Source organism: Chlorocebus sabaeus, chromosome 6, assembly GCF_047675955.1.
Source record: "Chlorocebus sabaeus isolate Y175 chromosome 6, mChlSab1.0.hap1, whole genome shotgun sequence".
Taxonomy (NCBI): domain Eukaryota; kingdom Metazoa; phylum Chordata; class Mammalia; order Primates; family Cercopithecidae; genus Chlorocebus; species Chlorocebus sabaeus.
Window position 1 is genome coordinate 24,249,485 of NC_132909.1, and position 10,748 is coordinate 24,260,232.

The 10,748-nt window shown below is 49.1% G+C and overlaps 1 protein-coding gene across 1 annotated transcript in view; it reads left to right on the forward strand.

Moving 5' to 3' along the window:
- LOC103234476 (major allergen I polypeptide chain 1-like) overlaps positions 1–10,748 on the forward strand; it is a 95,008-nt gene that overhangs the window by 83,466 nt on the left and 794 nt on the right. The window lies entirely within an intron of this gene.

Sequence of the window (10,748 nt, forward strand, 5' to 3'; positions counted from 1 at the left end):
AAAATGTTGCATGACTTTCTTATAAGCCTAAAATTATATGAAATTTAAAAATTTATATGAAATACAATGCTATTAACAGCAAAAAAAAAAAAAGGTTCCTCTTGAGTTTAGAATAAACAAAAATGCCTTCCTTCACCATTGCTATCCAACATTGTGCTAGAGATTCCACAAATGCAATAAAGCAAGACCGGTAAAATATATGAAGACTGAAGAGGAAGAAACAAATATGCATTCGATATATTTCTATAAATAGTCTTAGTGAATCTACAGAGACTAAAGAGTTTTTGAATGCTAAATACAAAACAATATGAAATAATTAAAATGTTCTATATGGCAGCACAAACATTTATAAACTTACACTTTTAAAGAATGTAACATTTACAGTGGCATTAAAAATAAAAGATGCCTTGGAATAAATCAATTACTACATGTATAAGAGCACCACAGAAATATATATGTAAAAAGTTAATGAGAGAAAATAGGGAAGACCAAAATAAATGGCAACATATACCAGTGTTATGGAGAGGAATACTCAATATTATCAAAACTTCAATTCTCTCCAAGTTGAATTCAAAAAGCTGTTTCTAAACTTATGTGGGAATGCAGAGGGCCAAAACCAGCAAAGACACTCTAGGAACAAGGCCAAAGCAGAAGGACTCCCTCTGCCAGAGTCAAGAACTAAAGCTTTAGTGTGTACTCAACACAGTGCCACATTGGCCTAGAGACAGACAAACAGACCAGCGACATGAAGTAGAGAACTCAGAAGCAAACCTATGTCCCTCTATGGGGCACTTGTTTTTTGACAAAGGTGACATTGAGAAAAATGGAATAAGGGCCATCTTCTCCTAAACCAAGCTTGTCCAACCTGCGGCCCACAGCCCCATGCAGCCCAGGACAGCTTTGAATGTGGCCCAACACAAATTTGTAAATGTTCTTAAAACATTATGAGATTTTTTTTTGAGTTTGTTTTTGCTCATCAGCTATTGTTAGAGTTAATGTATTTTATGTGTGACCCAAAACATTTCTTCTTCTAGCGTGGCCCACAGAAGCTAAAGATGACACAACCCTGTCCTAAACAGTACTGGGACAGCAGGGAATCTATATAATTAAAAAGTAAGGGGACTGTTACCCACACCTCACACAAAAGACCATTCCTTGTGGATTAGAGACTTCAATGGACAAGGCAAAATAGTAAAGACTTTACAAGTATTTATGTAAAAGAATATCCTTATGACCATGAGATAAGAATCATTTTTTCCAAAGGAATAAAACCATATTAAGAAATAAAAATAAGAAAGATAAGAATTGTTTTTAAGCAAAACACACAGACAACACTAAGCATAAAGGAAGCATTGATAAATTTAATTACAGTAAACTTTAAACTTCTGCTCATTAAAAATCATTAAGAGAATACAAAGCTGATCCACTGGGGAAAACATTTTCCACAAATAACCAAACAAGGGCTCTTATGAAGAAAATACAAAGAACAGCACGTTGGGAGGCCGAGGTGGGCGGATCACCTGAACTCAGAAGTTCAATACCAGCCTGGACAACATAGCAAAACCCAGTCATTACTAAAAATAGAAAAGTCAGCCGGCGTGGTGGCCCACACCTGTAGTAGAAACTTCTCAGGAGGCTGGAACAGGAGGATCGCTTGAGCCCAAGAGACTGAGGCTACAGTGAACCGAGATCATGCAACTGTGTGCCAGCCTGGGCGGCAGAGAGAAGCCCTGTCTCAAAAAAAAAAAAAAAAAAAAAAAAGACCCACACAGAACTCCTACAAATCAACCAGAGATGGAAAAAAGAAAAGAACATGCAATATATAAATGGGAAAAAAGCCTTCTACTCACACTTCACTAAATGACCAAAAACACATGAAGAGGCCTCAACCTCATTACACCAGAAAATGCAAATGGGAACCCAATGAGATGCCCCTGGCACCTGCCTTACCAGTTGGTTCACTCAACACTGATGATACAAGAGTGTGGTGGTCTAGAGCGGCAGGAAATACTACAGTGTGGCTGGGGGTATGCACTGTATAACTGCTTTAAAGGTTTCCTGTTGGCCGGGCGCGGTGGCTCAAGCCTGTAATCCCAGCACTTTGGGAGGCCGAGACGGGTGGATCACGAGGTCAGGAGATCGAGACCATCCTGGCGAACACGGTGAAACCCTGTCTCTACTAAAAAATACAAAAAACTAGCCGGGCGAGGTGGCGGGTGCCTGTAGTCCCAGCTACTCGGGAGGCTGAGGCAGGAGAATGGCGTGAACCCGGGAGGCGGAGCTTGCAGTGAGCTGAGATCCGGCCACTGCACTCCAGCCCGGGCGACAGAGCGAGACTCCGTCTCAAAAAAAAAAAATAAAAATAAAAAAATAAAAAAAAAATAAAGGTTTCCTGTTTCTGGCGGGGTGCGGTGGCTCAAGCTTGTAATCCCAGCACTTTGGGAGCCTGAGACGGGCGGATCACAAGGTCAGGAGATCGAGACCATCCTGGCTAACATGGTGAAACCCTGTCTCTGCTAAAGAAAAATACACAAAATTCGCCTGTAGTCCCAGCTACTTGGTAGGCTGAGGCAGGAGAAATGGCGTGAACCCAGGAGGCGGAGCTTGCAGTGAGCTGAGATCCGGCCACTGCACTCCAGCCTGGGCGACAGAGTGAGACTCTGCCTCAAAAAAAAAAAAAAAAAAGGTTTCCTGTTTCCTAGAATAGTCAAGAATATGAATGTCTTATCACCTAAAATTCCACACGTGGGCACAAACCCTAACAAATGTGAATTTAAAAGCCCCCTGTAGTGTTGTTTATGATAATAGAATCAGTTCACAATCGTAGATTTTTAAAACATAAAGACAGCAACGTGGATTGGTATCAACAACAATGTTGAACAAAACAGGAAGATACAGGCCAGACACGGTGGCTCATGCCTGTAATCCCAGCACTTTGGGAGGCCGAGGCGGGTGGATCACCTTAGGTCTGGAGTTCCAGACCAGCCTGGCCAACGTGGTGAAACCCCATCTGTGCTAAAAATACAAAAATTAGCTGGTCATGGGGATGGGCGCCTATAATACCAGCCACACTGGGAGACTGAGGCAGAAGCCTCGCCTCACCTCACCCTACCCCTCCACCGTGGGTCTCTCTGCTGTGGGACCATGCCCCACTGAGCAGGCTGTTGACCTCCAGCCCCTATCCAGAAAGTCTCATTGCCCAAAACTCTGCCCAGAACCCTAAGGTGAAGCCACAGTTGAGGGAGCCCCTCCCCCAGTGTCAACCTGGCTCCCACCTCCCAGTGCGGGAGAAAAGCAAAGCGGGTGAGCTGGGAGGAGCGCAGGCTTTGGGGACAGGCCATTCTCCAGGTGCCAGCCTGGCCGCAGGGCCAACGGTGACTGGCAGGGAACCACAGGGCTCAGTAAGCAGAGGCCACACAGGCCCCAAGGCCAGATTGCAGTGGGAACCAGTGTGGCCAGGCGGGTAGGGGGCCTGGCTGAGGTGCCCAGAAATCCCATCAGCACCACTGGGTCCCCTGGAAGACACTCAAGTTCCCACTGAGGATTACAGGCAGGGGATTAGAGTCAGACCTCACCTTGGACAGCAGCCCCAGCCCTGTCCTCAGCCCCAGGGACACTAGGGCATCCGGCTGTCACAAGGAAGTGGGTGGCTCAAGGCCAGGAGCCTGTGCTTTGGCTGAGGGACATGGCTGAGGTCAGTCTGCTCCATGATTCCCCGGAGCCTACATACATGACTCCCTGGACCCTGGGCCACACTCTGCTGCAGCCCAGTGCACTGCACGCTGCTCTGCTGTGCCAGGTTGTGTTGTGTCGAGTTGTGCTGTGTCGTGTGCTGCGTCACTGCTCCTGCAAACTCCCTGTCCGGGAGCTCTAGGGTCCTGGCCTCTAAGAAGCCCCAGCCCCGAGTCAGCCTCAGGCAAGGTCTGCATCTCTGCTGCCTCCACTTCCCTGGCTCAGCCTTGAAGCTCCCGCTGACCCCTCTGCCACTCACCTACCACCCATCACCCCCACTTAGAGGCCAGGAAGCAGCAGGGGCCATCTCCCCCTTCTCTCCACCCTTTCTCTCCTCCCTCCATCCTCCAGGACACACAACTCCAACAGAAACCAGGAATCTTGCAAATGCCCCGACATACCCACCGACCCCAGGACACCTTCTCTCCAGGTGTTTGGCACAAGGGACACCCCCACACCGGCCCCATCGTGTGCCCTGGTGGCCCCGAGGCTGGAGCACGGGATGCCTGTCTGGCTCTGGACCTGCCCAGGGCCCTGCCCTCTGCCGCCATTCACAGGACAAACCCAAACAATTGCTGTCCTCCCTCTGAAATGGTGGCCATGGGGGTGCAGGGAAGGCCTCGAGTCCTTCCTGTGCCCAGGCCCCTCACCCCCACACTCTGGCTGGCTGCATCTGCTGTCCAGAGCCTTTGATCACAAGGAAGCCCAGACCACAGTGATGATAAGGGAGGCCCTTCCTAAGCCTAGAGATGGTCTAAACCTTCATGGAACTGCTGGTCCCAGTACCAGCCAGAGTCCCAGGTGAGGCTGAGATGGCTCAAAGTGGTGCACGGGAGATGTCTGATATCAACCCGCTCCTGGAGGTAGATGATGTCTCCAGCCTGGTGACTTCCCTGGCCTCCAGCTATCACCACCCCCAGTGTCCCTAAGGCTGAAGGTGCAAGCTTGCCCTGGCCCTAGAATAGAAAGTGCACGATCTGGTCATGTCATGCAGGTGAGGATACCTGTGTGCCAGGTAACCTCAGGCGGGCATGGTGGTGCTTGTGGGACAGTCCTGTAACCTGCAGTGTGGTTGGTGGGATGGATGCTTGTGACACAGGCAGGAACTACCCCTCATGGTAGTTGAGGAACCACGCGTGTATTGGGTGGGGGCTGATGGGAGTCACAGGTGTGTGGCTGGGCACAGGCAGGTGAGTGAGTGACAGCTACACGAACCCCACCACTGAGCATGTCCCTCCCAGGGCAAAGCAGATCAGAGCCACAGGCCCAGCCCTGGGAGGCCCAGAGAGGCCTCAGGTCCTCAGGAAGCCTCCTGGCCCTCTCTGCCCTCAGAGGAGCCCCTCCCTCTAGAGACCCCTCCAGCTGGCACCACCTGCAGCTGTGCGGGTGGGAGGGGGACACAGTGCTATAGGTCCAGAGACGGAAGGAAGATGGAGGGAGGGTGGCCCTCTGCTCCCTGACCCTGCTGCTCAGCCCCCTGCAGCCCTCCCGGAGCCCACCCTTTCAGCTGCGGTCTCCCAGCCTCCGTCCCCAGGACAAAGCTCACTCCGCCAGTGCTTCTCCACTGTAGCCGGCTTTTCCCCTTGGGGAGAGTCCTCAGATGGTGTAAAGTGAGGAAGGGTTCCCTGGCCCTGCCCCGTAGGGCCCCCACACCAGGCCTCCCCCATCTCTCCGTCTCTATCAGACACAGAGGCAGAGACAGAGGCAGTCACACACCCAGTCCCAGCCATAATCACACCCTCATATTCATATAATCACAGATCCCCACCCTACACAGTCACACACCCCAACTACAGGTGCCACACACACACCCCACATGCTCCCGCCAGCGCATTCCACTTACATACACACAATCCCATTCTCACACACGTGCACCCAAACCTTTTGCTGCACACACAACATGACAGGCCACAGAGCAGGATGAGAGTCTCAGAGCACATGGACACCTGCACCGCACAGGTACCCCCCCAGGACCGCGCCCAGCCAGGGATCCCCACCTGCACTGCAGCTGCCTGGAACCTGCACCACGGGATGGGCTGGGGGCGGTCCTGAAATCATCTGCATGCCAGGGCTCTCTCTCTCTCACAAGTGAAGTTGTTTCCACAGGCAGGTGCACGATACACACAACATGTAAGGCATTCTTGAGTTAGAGGAGATTTCCATGTATTCATTTTATCAAAGTACAATCTCTGCGGTCCTCATGATGCCAACAGCCAATGCCAGACTCAAGGTTGAGTCTGACCCTGACCTGCCTCTTGGCCTTCCCATTAGAGCCAGGAGAAAGGCAGCACACCCAGCACTTCCACCACTATCTCCTTAGCACGGGGGTGGAGTTTCTGGACAAGAAATCAGAGCCAGAAAAACAAGTGAGGCTTCTGAAGATCCTAATCCATAAAGCTCTACTGAGAGATGTAAAATAAAACTTCAGTGAATGGAGGAAACGCACCGGACCCTCAAAGGCAGGACTCAATATTAAAGGGTGTCAGTTCCAAATTCATATAGAATTTGAAAGCACTTCGAATCAGAATTCTAACAAGTTTTTTTTTCATAATTTGAAATAAAAGTTCTTCATCAAGAATGTGTAAGGACATTCAATCCCAAACTAGTGAACTAGAAGAAGGACATTCACAGGCAAATCACAAAAGGGAAGCCCACGGCCAATGCATGCAAAAGATGCTCATTCTCACAGCTCATCAAATGCGCACATTCAAATTATTTTCATCAAATTCATACAGACTTTGTTTTCTTACTTGCAATATCTAGGATTGGTGAGGATGCGGGAAACGGTATTTTCCTATGATGGATAGGAACACTGCTTGGCACAGATATTCTAGTAGGCAAGGTGGCCATGTGCATCCAAAGGCAGGAACACTTGGCCTGCCATTTTCACGTTCAGGTCTTGATCCTTGGTAAATAATGAAAGCCAGGCCCAAACACTTAGCTACCTTTTTTTTTTTTTTTGTTTTGGAGAGACGGGGTCTGATATGATTTGGCTCTGTGTCCCCACTGAAATCTCATCTTGAATTGTTCTCCCATAATCCCCACATGTTGTGGGAAGGACCTAATGGGAAATATTTTGAATCATGGGGGCAGCTTCCCTCATATCGTTCTCATGGTAGTGAATATGTCTCACGAGATCTCATGGTTTTATTGAGGGTTTCCACTTCTGCACCTGTCATTTTCTCTTGCACCTCTCATTTTCTTTTGCCTCAGGCCATGATTCTGAGGCCTCCTAGCCATGTGGAACTGCAAGTTCCATTAAACTTCTTTTTCTTCCCAGTCACAGGTATGCCTTTATCAGCAGCATGAAAACAAACTAATACAGTAAATCAGTACAGAGAGTGGGGTGTTGCTGAAAACACACCCGAAAATGTGGAAGCAACTTTGGAACTGGGTAACAGGCAGAGGTTGGAAGAGTTTGGAGGGCTCAGAAGAAGACAGGAAAATGTGGGAAAGTTTGGAACATCCTAGAAATTTGTTTAATATTTGACAAAAAATGCTGATAGTGATATGAATACTAAGGTCCAGGCTGAGGTGGTCTCAGATGGAGATGAGGAACTTGTTGGGAACTGGAGCAAAGGTGACTCTTGTTATGTTTAAGCAAAGACACTGGTGGCATTTTGCCCTTGCCCTAGAGATTTGTGGAACTTTGAACTTGAGAGAGATGATTTAGAGTATCTGGTGGAAGAAATTTCTAAGCAGAAAAGCATTCAAGAGGTGAGTTGGGTGCTGCTAAAAACATTCCATTTTAAAAGGGAAACAGAGCACAAAAAATTGGAAAATTTGCAGCCTGACGATGCAATAGAAAAGAAACACCCATTTTTTGAGGAGAAATTCAAGTTGGCTGCAGAAATTTGCATAAGTAACAATGAGGGAAATGTTAAACCCCAAGACAATGGGGAAAATGTCTCCAGGGCATGTCGTTGGTCTTCTCATCACAGACCCAGAAGCCTAGGAGGAAAAAATGGTTTTGTGGGCTGGACCCAAGGTCCCCATGCTGTGTGCAGCCTAGGGACTTGGTGCCTTGTGTCCCAACCACTCCAGCCATTGCTAAAAGGGGCCAAGGTATAGCTCAGCCCATGGTTTCAGAGGATGGAAGCACCAAACCTTGGCAGTTTCCATGTGGTGTTGAGCCTGCAGGTCCACAGAAGTCAAGAACTGAGGTTTGGGGACCTCTACCTAGATTTCAGATGTATGGAAACACCTGGATGCCCAGGCAAAAGTTTGCTGCAGGGGAGAGGCCCTCATGGAGAACCTCTGCTAGGGCAGTGCAGAAGGGAAATGTGGGGTCAGAGCCCCAACACAGTGTCCCTACTGGGGCACTGCCAAGTGGAGCTGTGAGAGGAAGGCCACCATCCTCCAGACACCAGAATGGTAGATCCACTGGCAGCTTGTACCAGGTGCCTGAAAACGGGCAGACACTCAATGCCAGCCTGTGAAAGCAGCCAGGAGGGGAGCTATACCCTACAAAGCCACAGGGGCGGAGCTGCCTAAGACTATGGGAACCCACCTCATGCATCACCGTGACCTGGATATGAGACATGGAATCAAAGGAAATCATTTTGGAGCTTCAAAATTTGACTGCCCCGCTGGATTATGGACTTGCAAGGGTCCTGTAACCCCTTTGTTTTGGCCAGTTTCTCCCATTTGCAATAGGTGTATTTACTCAATACCTGTACCCTCATTGTATTTACGAAGTAACTAGCTTGCTTTTGATTGTACAGGCTCATAGGCGGAAGGGACTTGCCTTGTCTCAGATTAGACTTTGGACTGCGGACTTCTGGGTTAATGCTGAAATGAGTTAAGAGTTTGGGGGACTACTGGGAAGGCATGATTGGTTGTGAAATGTGAGGACATGATATTTGAAGGAGCCAGGGGCAGAATGATATGGTTTGGCTCCGTGTCCCCACCCAAATCTCATCTTGAACTGTACACCCTTAATTCCCACGTTTTGTGGGAGGGACCCAGTGGGAGATAACTTGAATCACGGGGGTGGTTTCTCCCACACTGTTCTCATGGTAGTGAATAAGTCTCACGAGATCTGATGGTTTTATCAGATCGTTTCCGCTTTTGCATCTCTGTCATTTTTCTCTTGCTGCCACCACGAAAGTGCCTTTTGCCTCCCACCATGATTCTGAGGCCTCCCCAGCCATGTGGAACTGTAAATCCAATTAAACCTCTTTTTCTTCCCAGTCTTGGGTATGTCTGTATCAGCAGTGTGAAAACAGGCTAACACAGGGTCTCGCTGTTACCCAGGCTGGAGTGCACTGGCACAGTCATAGCTCACTGCAGCCTGGAATCCTGGCCTCAAGCGCTCCTCCTGCCTCTGCCTCCCAGGTAGCTGGGACCACAGGCAGGAGCCAACCGCACCCAGCTCTAACTGCCATATTATTTGTCACCACAAGATTTACAAAAGCCAGGTCCAGTAGAAAAACAGATGATGTTTTACAAGAAATAAACCATTTAAATTTCCTAAATACACCACAATGAACATATGTTGTGTTGTAGAAGAAAATTTTCACAAGGGACTGATACTTACATTTTTGAAAAGAGGGCAAGGTCCTTGCACAAAAAATGTTTATACACCACCGTCACAGAGTGGATTTACTAGAGGCATCTCTCTAGATAACATCTCAATACAGATGGGGTGATGGGTGTGTCCTGGGGCCATAAGTAGCCTCCTGCAGCTCAGCGCTTCAGGACCCCTGGGAACCAGCAGTCCCAGAAGTCAGGGGGAGAGGCCTGGCGGGAGGGGAGTGACACAGCTGCTCCTGCATCCCTGGCTCAGCTGCTCCATACAGGGCAAGGAAGCAGCTATGGGGTTGGAGTCGGCCATCCTGGCCTCATCTCCAGGGTCCTGGCCACATAAAGTCAACACAAAGGTAACCCCAAATAAAAACATGTCCACGCAAAGGTACACAGGTCAACACATCTTTAAAAATAAAACCATAGAGGTTTCTGCTTACATAGGGTGGACTGGGACCTTCACCATGTCCCCTCCTTCTGGTGACCAAACCAAACCAAGGCTAAGGGAGTACTAAAACTTCCCACCTCACAGGCCGGGCACAGTGGCTCACACCTATAATCCTAGCACTTTGGGAGGCTGAGGCAGGACAATCACTTAAGGTCAGGAGTTAGAGACCAGCCTGGCCAACATGATGAAACCCCATCTCCACTAAAAATATAAAAAATTAGCCCGGCGTGACAGCACGTGCCTGTAATCCAAGCTACTCGGGAGGCTGAGGCCAGAGAGTCACTTGACCCTGGGAGGCCGAGGCTATAGTGAGCTGAGATTCTGCCACTGAACCCCAGCCTGGGTGACAAAGCAAGACTCCATCTCAGAAAAAAAAAAATGTCCCACCTCAAACTAACAAAGAGAATCAGGAGGGATCCTTAGAGGACCTGAGATTTCAACCACATGGAGCAGGAGGAAGATGCTGCGACTGAAACGGAGCTTGGTGGGTCTCAGGGGAAGGTGCTCCAAGGTGGAGTCAGGACGGGGAAACCTATTTGCTCCTCAATCCCCTACAGAGGCTGGGAATCAGGCTCTGCTCCAGGGGATGTGTGGGACCAGGATGGGAGGCTGAAGCCATAGGATGGATTAAAATCTGTGCATCTCTTATCATCTTCAGCAGGGAGCTGGGGCTTCCTCTGTGACATAACCCGACAGCATCTGCCATCACCACCACCAGGAACAATAGTATCCGCCTAGTCCGAGTCTGTAATGCAGCGGCTCACTCTCTACCCCATCCCCCCAAGCAAAAGCCCATCCGCCGACAGGCACTGTTGCAGACACCAGGGCTCCCCTCCAGGTCTTCAGCTCCCTGGTGACAAGACTGACAGACAAAACTAATGGAATCTGGTACCCAGAAGAGGATGAGAAGGATCCCCATGAACCCTAGAGAAGACAAGGGGATGTGACCGGGCAGACCCTCAGGAGGCACAAGACACAGATTCAACTGGCATCCAAAGGGGACAGCCAGCAATTTTTTTTTTTTTTTTTTTTTTTTTAGTTT